This window comes from Zosterops lateralis (assembly GCF_965231275.1).
Source record: "Zosterops lateralis genome assembly, chromosome: 1".
NCBI classification, from domain to species: domain Eukaryota; kingdom Metazoa; phylum Chordata; class Aves; order Passeriformes; family Zosteropidae; genus Zosterops; species Zosterops lateralis.
The window spans coordinates 152,942,194-152,963,017 of NC_139762.1; positions in this window are offsets into that span (position 1 = coordinate 152,942,194).

The following is a 20,824-nucleotide window of genomic DNA, read 5'->3' on the forward strand; positions in this document are numbered from 1 at the left end:
CAATTGTTTCCGTTACAATAAAATTTATTTCTTTATTCTAGTGCCAGAAAATCTGGAGTTTCACTGTGGTTAGAGGAAGATCCAACTTCATTAAAAATACTTTCACCTCATTAAGGACTAGAATTCAATTTTGTTGCCACCATCACAGACATTCCAGTGGACAGTCCTTGGGCTGGGAGTCACAAAAGGACCTGAAGTGGCCACAGAGATGACCCAAAACTTAGAGGGGAGAGTTGTCATTCCACAGGCTGCAATTGCCTTTGAATCAAATTCCCTTTCACTCACTCACATCTTCCCAGATATGCCTGGTTTCTTCTCAGGGTATGTCCTCTATCTAGGAAAATGTTGTATTGCTGGAGGCTCCACAACATAAATAATGTTACAAACTTCACGAAGCCTTAGGGAAGTGAAGAATTATGCCAAAACACATCAAAGATTGTGGGCAAAGCAAGACTCTCCATTTTCATATAATTAAAATCCATCATCTTAAATTATGTTTAGTCATATTAAAAGCAACAAATGTACTTCATTGCATAATTAATGCTGGCCTTGAGCAATAAAATTCGGGCAAATTCTATTTTTCCCTGCTGTGTAAAAGGCACTGAAATTACAGCTGGTAGAGCTTTTCCCACTCTGATTTTCCAAGGCTTGAGAAGAATCTCAGCCATGGACTTGTTGGGAGCAGTTGTAATTGATGGCTGTGACTCCCTCCTCTGCTCTGCTCCTTCAAAGCTGGAAGCACAGACCTCTGATGATGTATCACCTGCCTGCTAAAGGGGCACTCGAAAAATAAATACCTCTGCAGTTCTCTAAAATAGCCATTCTCACTTTGGGTTCACAAAGTCATTTGATTTCTTTCCCCTTCTTTATATAACTTTTTTTTTGTTTGGTCAGTTTGGGGTTGGGTTTTTTGTTGGTTTTTTGTTGTTGTTGTTGTTTAGAAGAGAAAGCACCAGCAGCTGCCTTTTTATATAAACAAGGAAAAAAGCCCACAAAGCTTTCTTATTAAATAGATTTTGTTTTGCCATTTTAACTGTGTGCTCAGTGCGCTGGTTTTGTCTCTTTTCAGAACTTGGAGACTACACAGTAACATTTCAGTCCCAATGAGTGGGCTTGATTAAATGTTCAGAGAGACATTTTTGCTAACAGACTTCAAACCCACAACTTTGTCAAAGCAATTCCTGGTTACACATCACCCTGAAAATATAAAAATTAAAAAATTTAAGAAAAATAGTCACAGAAGTAAAAGAAATAAAAGACAAAACAAATAAAAAAAATAATAAAAAATAATAATAAAAAAAAAAAAGCCAAAAAAACCCAACACACCCACACCCCACAGAGAGCAAACACCACCTTTCAGCGAAATGCACAGAATTATAGATGTAGGAGTTCACAGCATTTTAGGATTTTACAGTCACAAGGGAAGGAAATTCCTCTTTTTAAGCCTATTTTTCTTCTTCCTCTCCCACGCCACAAGTCTGCATCCAGCAATTACTTCAACTCCACTTCCAGAGCTGGTTGTAGGAGGTGAACCTGATCTTTTAACTCAGGTCCGACTTCTATGTTTGGGGCCAGGAAAAGCAGTGTGAGGGTTCAGCATCACCACAAAGCCACACCATGAGGCAGGCCAAACTCATCTCCTCCCAAACACACCGTGGGCACTTTTATCTTGTGGCACAGGATAAAAAGGAGCAGCAGTAAAGTCAGCAAGGCAGAGAATGTGGGGGGACACTGGGGTTCCCAACACCTCTGAGGGTCCAGCCCTTGCAGAGAAATGGAATAATTAGTCTCAATTAGTGAGACAACATGATTGAGCATGTCTTGAAAAGGCAAAAAGGTTTTAATAAGGGAAGAAAATAATACAAACACAAAGGCAAAGACAAGCACAGTATAGGGACGGGTCTCATACCTGCTACAACACCCCAAAAATGCCCTGAGCTTCTTTGTTCTCTCTCTCTTTAGTACTGAGTGGTTCAGGTGGGCTGTTTGGCTCTTGGCCCCATGAAATCAGCAACAAGCTCTGAGTTACACTTTCCACTGAGCCAGTTACAATGAGAAGGGCACAGGACTTTCTAGTTAAACTTCCCAAAATGTCTAAAGGAAAACTGAAACTTTTCCTTCCACAGAGATGCCCATTCAGGGGTGGGGGATGCTTTACTGCAGGGGGACACAGCACAACACTGTCACCTCACACCCAGGGCCTGCTGGAGAGCCCCAGGGTGGTTTGGTGTTTGCAGATAAAGCTTGGGTTTGATACTGACATGGCCCTGTGTGTGTGACCCCTCACAAAGTGGGCAGGGGGTCACAGATTTTATCCCCTGAACAGCAAATTCCTTGGAAAATTGGTCCATTCTCTCAGGAAACCGTCAGGAAGGTGTGACCTCCTCTTCTCTGGGGAGAGCAGCTCCCACTGATTTCACCAGCTGTGCTTGTCATGAGCAGGTACAGAGATGATTTGCACCATTATTGAAGAAGAACTGAGTACTCCCAAAAAAATTTCCTGGCCACAGAATCTGAAATGCCCTAAGCAATGGAAATTCCCTTGGATTTAAAAGAAAAATAGTCTAAGAGCTTTGTCTTCTGAGAACTAACCTCCTATCCATCCCTCAGTAATTTTCTCTTGGGTATCTTTCAATGCACAGTAAGGACTATACCCTTCAATAAATGTTTAGATAAAGTTTCAAAATTATCAGAATGTTTTTTTCTTTTGTTGTTATTTTTTGTTTAGTTTTTTTTTTTTTTTTTTTTTTTTTTTTTTTTTTTTTTTTTTTTTTTTTTTTTTTTATTTTATTTTGGAGCTGATAAATCTCTAATAAGCTCATCTGTCATTAGAATTTTACCAGCCAGCCTGATTTTATTTTGGAAAATAATAGCAGCTCTGCAACTTCGACAAATTAGAGCTTATAATTAGACTTGAAGACAATGGCTAGAAAAAATAATTAAGAAGTTATTCTGGGACAACTGCAGGAAATCAGTGAAGGATAGAGATGTCACCATATTTTCCACACATAACTGCTTAACACTTTGAAGGTAAAATTCTAATGTGTGTAAAACCACTTTAATCTGACCTGAGAAAAATTATAAAATATACAGCACACTGGGGATCAACATTACATAAATTTATTGCGTTGCTGTAATAATCAAGGTAATAAAATTTCATGGAACTTTTAACTAAGGGGTCTTTCAGCAGCTCACACTGAATAGAGGAAATAATGATTTTCTTGTGGCGGGGTGAGTGTTAGGTGGGAAGAAAGATATTTGACATTGTAGATACTTAGGATGATATAAAAAACAACCTTGGTAATTTATATCAACTGATGAGGTAAAAAAAAAAAAAAAAACAAAAAAAAAAAAAAAAAAAAAAAAAAAAAAACAAAAAAAAAACCACAGGATTCTCACAGTGTGGCAATTATTAAACCAAATTTCAGTGTCCCTGTTGATGTTGATTCATGGACTCAGTAGCCTGTGGCACAGAAGACACCTCTGGCTCTGATAAATTGAATTAAGAATGGAAAAGTGTGTTCAATGAAAGATATCAAGTGGCTACTGCTGGAAAATGTAGTCCAAAGCCTGTGTTTAGAAGGACAATGATTTGAAAAGGTGAATGTGCTACGTGTGTAGTCAAAGTAGCCATGACTGTTGTGGGCATTCTTGGAAGAACTTCATGCTCTGCTGTACTCAGACTGATTTTTTTTTACCCCTGGGCATTTTTTGATATGGATATTGGCTGATGGAGTAGTAAAATCATCAGATAAATCATAGAATGATTCACAGAGTGGTTTGTGTTGGAAGGGATATGAAAGCCTTTCTTGTTCCAACCCCTGCCGTGGGCAGGGACACCTTCCACCAGCCCACGTTGCTCCAAGCCCTGTCCAGCCTGGCCTTAAAACCAACCTGACCCTGAAAACCTGGCCTGTTCCAGTGGAGAATATCAATCCCACCCACTTCAAAAGCAGTGAAGATTTTTCTGCCATGCAATTGGGAAAGTTTTCTAAATTTGAATTAATTCACACCTCCCTGAAATGTAGCTGTGTCTCAAGTGTACCTTGGCTGTTCCTAAAATAATTTACTTTGCATGGGAGTGAAATAGTGAAGCTGCAGAGAAGAACTGCTGCAATATATGGGGACATCTGGTTTTCCTGAGAACATGCTGTGGAACAAGATGCCAATGGGTTCCGTGACTCTTACATATCTGTTCTTTATCACACAAATTGTTCCATTTTTTTTTTTTTCACTTTACAATGGGAATAGACACAAAACACAGACATAAAAGGCGTAAATTAATGCTTATAAATCTTCTCTTTGTCAATGAGGACATTAGGGATAAGCTAATGTTTGTTTTCTGTTTCTGATGAGCTGAGAATATTGTTTCCTAGCCAAGGAAGGAGCTCTGCTAGACAAAGGAGAAAGAGAAACTTCACAATTTTTCACAATCCCTTAATTCATAAATATCTGTGGTCACAAATCAAGCAGTAGTTCATCATGACAATAAGAGCACCTCTCTTTAGATTTCAGAGCCTATAAAATTTGAAGTTTGCAAGAAAATAGATAATTTATCTTCCTTTGTTTGTTTAGATTGGAGATAACACAAGGCCCTTCATCTTGAAAGAGCTAAGTTGGACTAGATTTTTTTTCTTCTTTCTGCTACCAAACCAAAACCAGAAGGGAGAAGTTGGTGTGCTATAGGAGCCATCCAGTGCTTGCAAAGGAGGTTGCAGAAAATAGAAATTCTGGATTAAATCTACATGTTACTGAAAGGATATGTGCTCAGATATCTGTGAAACTACAAGGAAATGAATCCATGATCTCTGTCGTGTTCTCCACAGAAAAATGTTTCAAACATTTATATTTGACAAATAATTCAGCCTTTCCTTCCTGTCTGTGCATAGTAAAGGGCAATACCCCACCAGCATCTGATGGTGCAACATCACATCTCCAGCTTTCATAGTCCATGTTTAACTGAAATGTTTAACTCATCTGACTCCTGTTGTCTAAACTGGATTATCATCATGCTTCTTTTTGCCCTCTCTCTTTTGACATCAGAGTTCTTTAACTGGATGAATGCAGATTCGCTGCAACCTCCACAAAAAAATCACCCTTTGACTAATAAGGCACATCCTAAGTTTCTAGTATTGTTGTCAAGTGTTGGGAAAATAAACAATTGCGCTTGAGAAAAGAGGAGGGCATTTAATGAATGAAGTGGTGCAAAGATGTCCTGCTACAGTGGCCACCAAGAAGGAGGCGGGAATTCCCTTTGCATTTCCTTCCCTTCCATTTGAGTGAGGGGAAGAAACATAATTCCATTCAAGCACGAGAGATCAGGGCAGCGAGCAGCTCTACTCTGGAACAGACGTATTTATGATACAGAGATCAGAGGACAGAGAAGCACAAGAACAGACCAGAATTCACATGGAAGATTGAGAAACATATCCTAATCCTGATTTTGCTCTAAAAGATGATAAATACGAGAGGCAAAAGTGATGGAATATGCTTGTGAATATTATACAGAAGGCAGACAGTGTTAGTTTATTTTTCTTACTTCACCATATGGGACAGGAAAATTTTCAGAAGACTGAAAGCTATAAAATTGAGAACTGATCAAGTACATTTTTTACTCAATGCATATCTGAGCTGTGAATTTCATTGTATGAGGTACTGCCAATGTAATCTGCTTATCGAGACTTCAGAAAAATATGGGATGCTCTTACCCCAGATATATAGGTAATTTTATAGCAATACACGTAAACAGAGTACAAATATTTTCCTGTCAGAGATATAAAGAATGAAGTTGAATTCATACAACCATCAAAAAATCACAGAATGGTTTGGGTTGGAAGGGACCTTAAAGATCATCCTGTTCCAACCCTGTGCTATGGGCAGTGGCACTTCCCACTATCCCAGGTTGCCTCAAGCCCCATCCAACCTGGCCTTGGACGCTTTGCAGAAGATAATAATGATTCTTAAACTTCCAGAGACTATCTCTTTGTAGGCTTTGTCAAATCTATATTCTTATATTCTAAGTTCTGTGTGAATAGAACTGAGAAATAGCTGAAAATCCGACCATTTTGGGGAATACTGTAACCAAATCAAATTTAGATCAAATTTTTCATATTTTTTTAGTTGTTTTTTTTTCATTGCTCCTTCACAGTCTTGTGCTTAAGGATAAATATTTGCCAGCATAGCAGATACAAGGAATCCATTTTAAATCATTCTACCTTCTCTTAATTTAACTTTACTGCTTTTCTGTAGGTTTTCCTGCTCTTTGGACAAGATAGTTCAGCTGTATACACAAACCTCTAAAGTCACCCCAACCCCTGACAGCTATGGCAATCAATATTCACAATTTGGCACCAAATGTTCAGGACTTCTTAAATTGGTCAGGACTTTTTAAATTGTTCAGGACTTTTAAAATTGTTTAGAAAATCTCCTATCTCAAGTGATATCCCTTTCATCAGAACTGGGTTTTGACACTTTTAATACACATCTCTAGGTGCTTAACAATATTCTTAATCCAAATGATGTGAGAAAATACAACTAAGTTTTAAGGACATTTGCATAGGGGAGAAAAACATTAAATATTTTCTTGAGTTACATGTACATATAGCATGTTAAAATTCAGCTGTCTGGTGAAGTGCATTGCTCTTGTTACTGGGATTTGATCTACTCTAAGGACATGGACCCTTCTGATAGATTCACAATGGGAGAGCTGATACTAAAAAAGTGTATTTTTGCTGGTGAAGTATAACTTGTCTAATTTAGAACTACGGATAAAGCCTAAGAAAGTTTCCAGGCTCTATCTGCAGGCAATGCAGATAAAGATGAGCACTTCCAGATGACAAAGTGCTCCAGTCTCAGGCAAGGTTTCGGTCTCTCTTGGCTGACGGCAAAGAGAGCTCAAAGGCAAGGTTTAACGTGGGTGTTTTCTCTGTTGGACATCCCCTTTCAAACAAGTTTCTATGTACTCCTTCTCAGAGCTAAGGAGAGAGTCATGAAATTATTAAATTGTAGGTGTGATTTATCTTATCTCAGGCACGGGATGCCTGCATTTGGTCAGAGTAATTGTTTTCTCCTGTAGACCACACTGGTGTCCTGTGCTGTTGAGCTTCCAGTCTTGCTCTCAAGGATGTGAATTCATGGAATCACTGGATGGTTTGGGCTGGAAAGGACTTAAAATTCACATCCTTGCTGTGAGCAGGGGCACCTTACACTAGACCAGGTTGCTGAAAGCCCTGGCCCACCTGGCCTTGAACACCTTTCTTCCCTGGGATGAAAAATCCCAATTCTTCCAGCCTTTCCCCAGATAAGAAGTGTTTCACCTCCTAATCACCTTCATGGTTGTTTTGTAATAAGTTGTGATAGATCCAATAGGATCCAGGAGAACTTCAGCTCTGCTCTGGTCTGGTCACCTGGACTGAATTCTGGCCTTGACTGGGGCAGTGACAAACCTTCTGAGGGGACAGGAGATGTATTTGCATTCCCCTATCACTGAGACAGGCTCACCAGCCCCTAAATTGTCCAAGACACTCCAGCCTTTCTGAACCCATTTCCACCAAGTGGTCCTCAGGAAATCCATTTTCAGAATCAGAAGGTTGAAAGCATCATCGGAGCCCCCCCGGGTGATTTTGATTGCAGAGGCTGCCTGAGAATTTATATAAATAGGCAACCGACCTGATAGTTCGAGGATGGTGCTCAGGATTAAAGTCAGAGTTCCTCCCAAGTGTAGACACAATCTGTGCAGAGCACACATAAATTAAAAAGTATCAGACAAGCACAGAGAGCTCTGAGTTTTGGACAAGTTCAGTTTGGCACTTTAGCCTGAACCTCAGGTAACCCACAGGACAAGCTGCCACTCAGGTCAGCACAAAGGCCACTAAGGAACTTCATGAGATCAATTGGAACATCTTTTAATGCTCACTGGAGGGAAAGGGAGTCAGTAAATTGTGGATTCCTGTGCTGCCTGGGACATCACACATTGCTGCCAATAAACATGTTGTGGTGTGAAATACGGGACAGCGTGAGAATAATAATAACTTGGAGCAGAAGAAAAGCTATAAAAAGAGAGAAGTTGTTGTGGGAGAAAATGGCTAAAAAAAAAACCAAAAAAAAAAAACCCAAAGTGTTCTTCTTTTTGCATAAACTATTTTTTTCAGGTAGATGAATGGTCGCCATGCATTTGAGCAAGTAGGTATTTATGTCTCAAGGAGAGAGCACTTTGTGGAGGTAACAGAGATCATAATCATAAGAGGTCGCATTCTGGTGCATCATACAGCAAAATATATTATATATTAAAAAAATAAAACATTCTAGATCTTCAGTATAACCCACCAGTATGGGTTTAAGGTGGAAGATATATTTTTAAACAGAAAGACATATGATCTATGTTTAAGGGAATGGTGCTGAAATCCACAGCCTGTGGAAGTTATGAATATTGCCGAATACATTTTGGTTCATACATTTTGGTTCCATTTACCTGGTACAGCTTCAATTTTCTTGTTGTTGACGACCATTCAGGGCACTGACTTTTGCTGCTTTGTGTTAGGTTAAAATGTAATCTAACATGTTTTCTCCTTGTGAATGTTCTCAAAGGTTATGATAAACCACATCCTAAATCCTTTGATGCTAAGTGACATCTGTCTATTTATGCCAGGAATAATACTCAGAAAGAATAAAAGACTACTAGCTTTGTCTATGAAACCTATTCAATATGGATTTTGAGTACCACAAGGATTAGGATGATTTCAAATTGAGTTTCAAGCAAGTAATCTGTTGAAAAAATCAGAATTCTTTGACTCCAGAGAAAGCCATTCCAATATTTTAACTGCTTTTTTATTGCAGCGGCATAAAACTTGGATATATTTATATTAACTCAGGTTACTGAAATCTCATGAGGTCATCTTCTTCAATTCACAAGGAAAAACAGGGTTGGGTGGTTAATATTAGGTCAGGGCCCAAGGCACCTCTATTATAGTCAAAGCAACAATCTTGTAAAAAAGCGTGTAGGTAATAACCTCTAAAAAATAGCCACAGTGCTTACAGTGCCATATAGATTATGTTGTGTTGTCACTTTCAAATGGAAAATTGTTCTATCAGAAAATTTCAAAGCCCTGATATTCCCTTTCTCTTTCAACTGAATGGATGGTGAAAGCAAAACAAAGAAAGATTTGAAAATGAAGAAAATTAAAGAATTTGAATGCCTAAATCAACTTGGGAGTCAATGAAAGTAACTATAATGAAAAAGTATCTTTTCTGGGACAATTATCTTGTTATCTACAGGTAGTTTAGGTGTTCAGAGGAAGGCAAACAGACAAACTCCTGCTACTGCACCTCAAACTTGCTCAAAAGAAACCATGTGTCCCATGTGTTTGAAATTAGAAGGTGCAAAGGCCCATCCCCTCTGACATCAGAACTCTTCTATGCTGTTAGTAAAGGCAGATCAGTGATTCTATTTCATGCTGCAATCCTGATAACTGAAATACAGTTGCAACAGAAACAGAATCTGTAATTGTTGATTAAATGCGGCACAGGTTTCTGTAAGAAAAAAAAAAAACAACCAGCAACTTCCACTTCTGTGCCCTCGAGAACACACAAAATGACAGAGAGAGAGTTGGATGGAAAAGTCAGTTATAAGAATGATGGTTTTTCCTGTAAGCATCACATGTTCCAGGCACTCAATTAAGCCATTAGCTGGGAAATGTGGAACGACTGTAATTACTCTTGCTAAAGGCTTGGATTCTCTTTGCAGGCTTTGGTGCCATGGATTTCATTGCACTGACAATTGTGTTTAGCCTGTTTAGAGGAAAATGCAGGCAGGAATTTAACATCAGGATTAATAATATTTATTTTCATCTCTACCTAAATAAACAAAAAATGTAGAATGCTCCAAAGGAAAAGTTCCAGTTTCTAGTAGGCAATAAACTAATTAAAATATGCTATGATTCTTTAAAAATGTGAATCTATAATATAAATACTGTTAAATAAAATATGTTCATATGATAAATAACATATAACTGTATCACATGTCCATTTATTCTGTAACAATGTTATTTAATGTGTATGGATATTTATATGGAATACACAGACTTTTCATATATAATATATACATAACAATAAAACATCTAAAATATATACACATATCTATAACTCACAGAGAAAAATGCTGTGTTTTTAACCCCCTTGTATAATATTTCAGAAACTGAACTGAGGATGTATCGTGTGAGACAGATGCTTGATCTAGTTCTGATTAATTGTGGCAAAGTTTCTGAATAAAACTACTTTGTGTACTCAAAGTAGGAGTGTCTTGTTTATTTATTCACCTTAGTGAAGTGATAGCAATGTCTCAGAAATCAGGATTTTCTGGACCCTCTCTGGGCACCCTCTATCCTGCCAGTTTATTCTCCAGGATATTCCAAACTACCAGAGGAAAAATGTCACTTCCTCCTGCAGTGGCCAAGGAGGGATCACAGTCTCTGCTGCAGAACAGTGCATTGAGGCTGCTTTGTTTAGAAATTCACCAAAACAGGGAGAAAAAACATGGGAAACTTTTCCAATTGTTCAAGTTACCTATTTGAACTGATACTTCCTGATAATGAGGTGGATTTATGCATCAGGATATGCTTGAACTCTTTATTTTTCCAGCTGGGTTCTCCTCCACTTTTCCAGCACCACGGAGGGACCATAAAAAATATTAAATTAAGAGAATGATTCTTTTACATGGGAAATTTTTAATTCAATAAATTATCTATTTTGATTTATGAACCAGGAGAGAGGAAGAACTGAGGGAAGGGAAAGGAATTACTGACTGTAATTAATGCATTTTCAGTCAATGCACAAGCCTTAATGCTGAGAGCATTCCCTATTAGAAGTATTCATATAAAAGTGTGATAGCTTTGGAAAGTGTCTTTAAAGTAGTATTTCCTGCAGATAAAAATCTGTGTATATCTGAGTGCTAAAGACACTTTGAGGTGAACTGGGAACTGAAAAAAAAAAAAAAATTAAAAAAAATGCAGTGGTCAAATTGGTAGTAAGTATAAAATATATCCAAGCGGAAATCTCTGAACATTCTGACAAATTCTGCTAAATTTTATCCCAGATCTGCAAGTTTTAAGCAGTAAATAAAGGGTTGTTCTTCTGTGATCCAAGGATTTTCTCAGCCAGGTATTGTCATCTGAAGCAAGACTGATTGCCCATGAATTCTACAAGACTTTTATCACTCTGTGCATGTGCGTGTTTTGACTTTGGAATAAATTTTGCACTTCTCTCCACAACTGAAAGTTCTGCTAGAAGAGAATAGCTGGAATTATGACACTTGCAAACATATTTGAGGAAGTCTGAAGAAAACATGTGCCACTGAAAGCAAAGATTTAGTTGCTCCCTCAGAGCAGAAATAACTTCAAAGTCAAATAAAATTAAGTCCTCAAGTCACATGTCCAGTAGGTGTCTGACCAGTGTCTTCATGGGAATTCCCATCTTTTCAGGGCTGTTGGATGGAATACCCTTTGAAGAAGAAACATGCAAGGAAATTTGGATATTTAAGATTGATCTGTTACCTTAGGAAGAAGAAATGGGGTATGGATACCTCTCCTATGTCACCTTTCCCTACCCAAACAGAACCCTGATAATTTGCTTTGGCACAATGTGGAGCCTCTGGAGTGCGTTGCATCAATCACAGTTTTGAATTATTTGGCAATATCCATAAAATATTATAAATAACAGCTGAACAACTGGGCCTTGATTTATTGCCCCGAAATCCAGACAAAGTGACTTGCTCTCTACTAAAATCCAGGCTGTTATTGCCTGGTAAAATGGGGGTCCTATCTCTCCTCTGTAATTTACTGACTGCCTAAAAATGAATAATAGAACAGCACCAGCCTGTGACTGCCATCCCTGGGCCCAGCTCTGCAGCCCTGGCGCCGTGGGGGCCACGATTAAGTGCCACAGGAGAAGACTCCAGCACTGATAAAATGAGATTTATTTCTATATGACTGGCTTAAAATACATATGTTTGACAGTGCCAAGGCTATTATTTTTCCCTTCTAAAGGAATGCCATTGTTTGTGGAGGGCTTAAATCCAGGGCACTGTGTTCATGATGTGCACCCTCCCCTTGGCCACAGGAGTCAGCTGCAAGGAGACAGAGGGAGGAGAGAGCAAAGGCATTTCTAGGGTGTATCCTGGGCAGTCAACTTGTATTTCTTGTCTGATCAGCTCAGAGAAATGTTCCCTTCCCTTCAGAACCCCTGGTGGAACCGCTGCAGGGTGGAAAGAGTCAGCAGTGATTCTTTTTCAGAATGAAAGGATGGATGGGATGCTGCAGTCGTCTGCTGGGTCTGTCAGTCAGCTGTGACCACTTCTTCTGTTGGCTGGTTAAAAATGGAGCATGTTCCCTAAGATCAGGGTGGAAATACTTTGGAGAGCAATATTGGAATTCCAAATCACCTTGGTGTGTGTTGGAATTCCTGGCTCTTCCCTGCTCCAAGATCAGGACAAATAAAACTCAAGAGATGTTGTTTTTGAAGTCTCACTCTGAAATTTATCCTTATCTATTACAAACTCACGAGATGTGAGCTGTCTCTAACAGGTCAAGAAAGTGAGTCCAAACGGTGTCTATTCAAGGCTATTGAAGTCCCAATTATCCAATAAACAGTTGACATCTATATTATTTATGCTTCTAATCCATTTATGATCACCCAAAACCTGCAATTCACCCAGTTAGATAAAACTACCCAGATTCATGAAGAAGAAGGAAGAAGAACGTGCAAAAAGACAACTAATCCACCCCCAAAGTTCTCCACCTTGGCTCCCATGTTATGCACTAAAATCCCAAATCTAAGTATTTCACCCTGTGAGATCCCACAATCCTATCCAGACTTTCTAAACTACACAGACACTGCTTCTGTGCTATCACTCAATTTTGGAAGCCTTTTCCAAGGTCTCAGGTCAAATGAAGTGTTTACCTGAGGGTTGGCACCCTTCAATTGAGAAAGATTGAAATTTTCAGCCTTCAGAGTTCCAACAGGTGTGAACCTGTACAAGAAAGAAAGGAGGTAATTCAGTAAGGCAAGAACAAAACAACAGAGTTGAGTTTGGACTTAGCTCTGACCTTGATGAAATCACCAAAGGATGAAGTCTTTGGTCTCATTTGATCATCTGGATCCCTTAGAACAGATGAACACTGACTCCTCCAGGAACTGAATCAACCTTCCCATTCAAGTTACCTGCTGTAGGAAGGAATAACACTGGCCTTGAAGGTGGGTTGGTATTTCCAGGATGACCATTGAGACAAGAAGCTTGTTAAAGCAGATGTTGGATTCTGTCTGCTCTCAAGCTGATGGTGACAGAGCAAATAATTTCCATTGTTTTGGAATTTAGGAGACATAAGTAAAGAAGTGAAACTCTGAGCAGCAGTTTGTCAGCAAAGGATTAGGGGATTAGAGTGGATCAAGGGCTTAACAGGAATCAGTGTCAGGCTGTCACAAGGAAGGGAGGACGTCAGAGCTGGTCCTTCCATTCCTCTTAGCACTGGGAAGCTGTCAGGTGAACATCTGCATTCATTTCTAGCCACTGAAATCCAATAAAAATGTAAATCAACTGGAGAAGGGCCAGAAGGCAGCACTAGGAGTGATCAGAGGTCTACAACACGTGGCCTTTAAGGGAACACTGACAGAGATGGAATTTGTTTTGGTTAAAATCAGTAGAATAAAAAGAAAATATGTGATAGCAGAAATTCAGTTAAACCTAAATGAAATCTCACAGTTTTTGAGGATAGTTAAGTACAAGAAATGCTGACCAAAAGGTGGTTGAATCTCGATCACTGGTGATTTTGAGAATTGGACATCTATATAAAAGTTAATTATGAGATCATTTTGAGAGGTGGAACACTTCAGTGATGCCTTTGGAGGAATTTCTTCTCTGGGGAGTGAAGAAGAATTTTCTTCATGCTGTGTTGTCAAATTTTTTTTATTCATCCACTCAGTTAAGAATGTATTTATTACTAAAAGCTCATTTACTACTTTAAAACTCTTTCCCTTCAGCCTGTTCCCCTGTTTCCTTGCACACAGGAGGGTTTGCACTAGTGTTTAAACTACTCATGTTTGTTTTTCAGATCATCTTCTAACAAAAAAAAAATTCTCAGAAGCCACAGTCCAGAGGCTGAACAACATGGCTGGATTACAGGACATCTTGAACAGCCTTTTAGATCTGTCTTACTGCAAGGTCAGATTCAGCACAATGACACAAGAGCCTCTTTCCATCAGAGGTATCACACACATTCCTAACTTCACCACATGCTAAAGGACGCCACTGAACAGGAGACTAAAACCTCAGTAATTGGGTGGTGAATCAGCTTTCACATTTAATCTGTATATATAAAAAAGGTGAATGCAAAATCCCCTTTTCATGCCCAAAAAGTGGCTATTTCTGGACTTTTATTGCATTTTTAATCCCTCTAAATATTTCATTTTTATGGATTGTATTATTTATATATTACGATCCTTGTCATCCCCTCGAGCTGTGCCAGGACACCACTTCTCCCTGTACAAAATAAATTGCTTATAAAATTTGTCTTCAGGGGAACTCAGACACAAATAGCAGTGCTCACTCCTTCTAAGTCACAGATAATAGGCTGATAAATTGTTGTTCTTAACACCTTTATTGAATTTCTTGCCCTGAAGGATCCACATTCCTGTGCACAGTAAGGTGCCTTGTTATAAAACGGCGGCTGCTTTAGGAGGGAGCTTGCTTAACTTTGGACAACTAATTTTGATGTCCCTAACCTAAATTAGTTACCTAGGTTTCCCAAATACTCGAGGAGAAAGACAAGCACTTCCAGCAGGTGTTCTGGCACAGCTGATCTGAGTTATCCTCTGGAGGTGCCTGACAGAGAGGCAACCAACTTAGACATCTCACTTTATTTCCTAAAGCATGCTGGGAATGCACCCAAGAGCTGAAAGGAAGATTGTTCCTTAGTTTTGTCAGATGGTTGGGCTCGTGGGAGTTAGTAGTTATATTAAGGTTTCACAGCTAGAAGCTCCCAGGCTACTGATTTTAATGGAACAATGTGAATTTATCACCTAAGGAATCCAGCTCCATCAGCTTTCCTCTTCCATGTCTGACTCTTGCTGCATCTCGTGCATCGACTCATGTATCTGCTCCATGAAGAAATAATGTCTTTTATTTAAATTAGACCTCCACAAATCAGGATATACCAAAAATGAGGCTAGAAAAGTATCCTTAATTCTGCTCTTTTAGTCTTCCTGACCAATTTACTTCCACAATTAACAAATTTGGCCAGACATATTTGACAGAGAGGCCAAGGTGACAGAAAGGCCACAATGACAGATATTCAAAAATCAAAGGAAAAGGAGACAAAAGAGAAGAGACACCCTATCAGTGCCCCTGTTCAGAGAAAGATGTAATAAGTTTCCATTATTAATTAGAGAATCCATCCAGGAAAGGAGCTTTGTAAAAACCCCAATGTCAAAAAAAAAAAAAAAAAAAAAAAAAAAAAAAGAATCAGCCCTTATGCTTTAGTAGATAACTAAGAATTTAGGACCTGAACAAAGTAGAAATAAGCTTCAACAGCTTTTCTGCTCTAGGCATAGCCTGTTTGTGCATGTTTACCATGTTTGTCCATAATTTCCATGTTTTTCCATGTCTAGGAACAGCATTGATTTATCTTGGAGTGAGCCTGGCATTCTGCAGAGAGGAACAGATTCAGATTTCAGCAGGCTTTGAGACATGAAAATTGACTCTCTTTGAAAAATATTTTCCAGGAATTTGGATGCTGAGGCATGGTAAATCATGGACAGATCAAAGCTGAATATCAGTGTAGAAAGAGTGAGGACCAGACAGCAAGACCATACAATGAGAGAGTCATTTTAGCCACTCAGTGTTATCTATTAATTTTACCCATCTTCTGCAAAACTCCAGCTCAACAGGAGTCCAGCACAGCCTTTGCTTCTTGTGCTTCTTGTTCATACAGCATTAAGTGCAAAGTCCTGAGCAAATTCCTAAACCATGAGATTCAGTAAGTATTGAAATGGGTGCCTTCGGCATCTGAGCTTCAATGATTCCTAAGATGGCTTCTTTGGACTGCTGACTTTTAAAAAGTTTTAATGAGTTTAGGAACTGTTAAAAGAGTGTTCTCCTGTAGTTGTTTTCTTCCAGCCACCTAGAAAATAAAAAATTACTGGCTTTCAATCAAGGTCATTGATGTTTCCAGTCAAAACATCTACTGTCTTCCCTGCACCTCAAATAGCATCAATTCCTTTATACTGGAGAAACTCTATGTCTTGGGTTTAGTAACCAAAACAAACAAACAAACAAGTTTATTCTATTCCATCTGTTGAAACCCAGTTGAGGAGGTGTTTTTATTTTTATCTGTTGTAACTCCAGAAGGGAGGGGGTGACTGCCTTTCTGATAACAAGCCAACTGTTAAAATTGGGTGGGGCATTATTTCTTATCTCTGTTCACTCTCCCATTACCTCCACTGAGATATCTGCTATTAATGGGCCATTAAAGTTCACCAGTGACATCACACATTACATCATCCCAGTGTTCCTTATCTCCTCCATGGGGATATCTTCTGCTAATGGGCAATTAAAGCTCACCAATGACATGGCACATTACATCCCACTGTGAGATGCTCTACTCAGGGAGGAGAAGCCAAACCATTTCCATGTAGATAAAAAGGTGACAAGTGTCACCACATCCAGTGTTCCCACAGGACTCCCAAAGGAAGACTGGACCTATGTCTGGGCACTTCTTTCTCTATGGGACTGCCTCTACTTCCAACAGAACCACATCTTTCCAATACCCTGAACAACAGGGTGTCAGGTTGTATTCTGTCAGTGGTCTTTTGCAATATTGCATTTATTTTATTTTACTTCTTTTTTTTTTTTCCTCTTCCTATTAAATCGTATTTCTGACTTGGAGTGTCTCACTGGTTTTGCTTTCAAACCACTACACTCTATAATAATACTTATATAGAAAAAATTATGAGTTAGCTGAGGTGGTCAGTGGCTAGTGCAGAGTCAGTAGGTGCCATTTGGAAGGCAAATGAGAGCTCTGAGATAGCCCAAAAAACAGTGAAAGGGGTCATGGTTGATGGCAAGTTGAATGTGAGACAGAAGTGTCCTGGAACCCAGGAAGACCAACCCTGTCCTGGGGCCATGAGGCACAACACCCCCAGCTGGGCAAGGGAGGGGATTGTCCTGCTCTGCTCTGCGCTGGGGTGGCCTCACCTTGAATATTGTGTGAGTTTTTGGGTGCCTTGATGTAAGAAAGATATAAAATTCTTAGCACCTAAAGGAGGATAATGAAGATGGTGAAGGGTCTGGAGGTGAAGCCACATGAGGAGTGACTGAGGACACTTGGTCTGTTCACCCTGGAGGAGACTGAGGGGAAACCTCATTGCAGCTACAACTTCCTCATGAGGGGAAGAGTAGGGGCAGGCGCTGATCTCTGCTCTGTGGTGATAGTGACAGGACCCAAGGGAATGGCCTGGAGTCATGTCTGGGAGGTTTAGGCTGGATATTAGAAAAAACTTCTTCATCCACAGGGGTTTTGGGCATAAGAACAGGCTCCCCAGGGAAGTGCTCACTGCAGCAAGCCTGACAGAGCTCAAGAAGTATCTGAAAAAGCATTCATGCACATGGCAGGGTTCTTGGAATTGTCCTGTGCAGGGCCAGGAGATGGACTTGCTGATCCTTGTGGGTTCTCTGACTGTATAATTCCACAATTCCCTGACTCTGTGATTCCATGATTCTATGATTCCATGAAATAAGGTCTTCCTGGAGCCTTCTCTTCTCTAGGCTACAAGACCAACTCTCCAAACCTTTCTTCACAGGACACCCATTCCTGCTGGATGCAGTCATCCAGGGAACTCCCAGCCCCTCAAACAGTCCATCCAGCAAACCCAAACCTCTCCAGTTCAATGACAAGGAAACTGTTTGACTGTGGAAAGGGCCTTACAGTAGCTGAGGTAGATTAAATCAGCTGCTCTTCCCTTGTCATCCAGTCACTCCATTAAAGAAGGCAACCAGATTAGTCAGGCACAATTTGTCATTTGTGAAGCCATTTTGGCTGTCTTTAATCACCTCCCTCTTGCCTGGAAAAAGTGATTATATTTTTTTTTTCATAATTTCTCAACGTTCATTTAGAGGAGGGAGCGAAATGTATGTTTATCATTACTTCACTATGGTATTTACATGGAAAAGAAATGTGTGTGGTAGTTCTTTTGGTTTGATTTGGTTGGGCTTTCCTATTTTATGCAAGAAAAAGCTATTTATATTGGGACAATGTGTGGGGGTTTTTTTGGAAAACAACCGTTTCACCAAAAATTTTATTGACTTTTTTTTGGTCTTTAATTAGTTTCCAACTGAAATGTGAACATTTAGTTGCTAGAAAGCAAACAACAGAGCTCTTAATTTTCAGCTTTTTAGTGGAAAAACATTTCACAATTGCTCCTAGTGCTGTCATGCTGCCTCTGCTCATAAAATTGCTTCTTTCTCTTAATTCCAAGGATTGCATTTGCAAATAAAACTGTGTGAGAACTGCTCAACTGGATCAGGCAGCAGTCCCTCTTGCCCAACATTCAGTCTCTGAGAACAGAATGTTATAGATGTTGATGGAAACAACATCAGAAACAAGGCAAGTATAGATTAATGTTACCCTCTCCATAAATCAGAGATTTACATTTGCTCAAGAAGTTGATTGAATCTGAGTCACCAGACTTCACAACTCCTGAATCACCTTTTCTCTGTGAATTGGCCCGAACCCTTCCTGAGTCTCTGTGTACATTTGCCTTACATAACAGGCTCTGATGATCAATTCCAGAATTGAATCATGCATCTCATGTAAAACTATGTAAATTATTCATTTTATGTTAAACTGCATGAAATTCTTTCAGTTTTTTGAGGTCTGCTGCCTAACCACTTAGGAATTTATGCCAAAATGAGGGAGGAACTTGCACAGAATAGAAGGGGAGCTATGTCCAAGTAAGTGCAGAAATGCCTGATGATTTTGGCCATTGTGAGATCTGCACTGGGATTTCCTATGTGTGTGTAGAGTGCTGTGCACAAAATCTGTTTTAAATTAGGACTTTCTATCATGCTTTCTCACCCATTCTTTTGTCTTGGTGCCATCCCTCTGCAATCCCAGAATATTCCAGGAAACCTAGAGATGATCTGTTGAGCTCTATCACCTCCCTTTTGTGAACAAATGCAGCTGCCCTAGTAGACAAAGATCTCTAACCTTCAGCTGTTCTTTGCCCACCAACCTTCATTTTCCTTTGGTTCATGTCAGAAGCCTTTGGACAACTCTCTCAGGCACAGGGGGAGATTTTCGAGACTGTCCTGTGCAGGGGCAGGATTTTAGACTCAATGATTCATGTGGGTCCCTTCCAACACAGGATATTCTATGATTTTATAACCCTCATTTCATGGAGATGGACAAGACAACCATTAAATGTCTCTTCCTACCCAAACCATTCTGTAATTTTATGTTATTCTTGCAATGCCATATTCTTACTCTGGCATAGCAATGGGATTTTTCATCAGCGTGATTCACACAGTTTGCCTGGGCAAACAAAGTGATATTGGTCTGCTAAATTATGCACCTTTAGCTCATCAGAGTGGGGGTGCTGCAGATTTTTCATGCACAGAAAAGAGTTGCTCATGGCAAGATCTCACTGGGTGAACTGGCACCTTGGTGAATCTGGAAGGGTTGTAAATATTGGAAAGACCCTGAAGATTATTTGACACCACTCAGGCTTCCCTAACTTTCCATAATGGACTTGTGAATGTTTGCAATGCTTTAATTTCCCAGGCAATTTTAGGCATGTGTTATTGTTTAACTTTATAGTTCAATATTAATTATATTCTTCCGCAACTGTGGAAATGCAAATATGAGATTCCTGACACTCCGAGGATTAGCCAGCCTGTCTGCTGTATAAATAGAAGCATCTGGGGAAGTCTTTTGTCTTATGATTTTTCGGTAAATGGTTCGTAAAAAAACAAAGTGCCAAAGGTTTCTTCTGGACTTACAGATCCTGAAGGGATCCCTTTGTGTCTGCAAAGTGTTCAGTTAATGGAGCAATTTCTCTCTGAACAGGGACATTAACAATTCTCCCTCTCTCATTGGGCTATTTGCACAGTGTTTAAGAATATAATGCTTGTGACTTCTGCCTCTCTGTTAAATTTGTCTGAAATTGGCCCATATTGCAAATATGGCTGAAGTGGGTATAAACAATGTTATTTACAGATTACACCGGCCTGAAGATGAAGGAAGGCAGGCTCTGATTAGATATTAGCAAGAAATTCTTCCCCATGAGGGTGGTGAGACCCTGGCACAGAAAAGCTGTGGCTGCTCCATCCCTGGAAATGTCCAAGGCCAGGTTGGATGGGGCTTGGAGCAACCCGGGATAGCGGAAGGTGTCCCTGCCCATGGCCAGGGGGGTGGAATAAAGGGTTTAAGGACCCTTCCAACACAAAATATTCCATGATTCTGAGACTCAGCTCCTGGCCTGTGTCAGGGCACCAGAAATTAAGAATCTGAGTTGGTTTATCTGCCCTGAATTCGATAAAATTTAGTGGGGGTAAGCACAGTGCAACTCTTGTATTGTTATATTAGTACCAGCACTAGAAACTATTTCTCTTTCCCCCTGAGATCCATACCCCAAAACTGGATAATTTTAAATGGAAAGGATGGCTTGGCAACCTTAAACACATAGGACAAAAAGATGGAAAGGAGGAGGAAAACCAGCCACAAGTAAAATTGACAAGACAATTTTTCAGGAGAAAGTGCAATTTAATCTAAACACTTCAAAG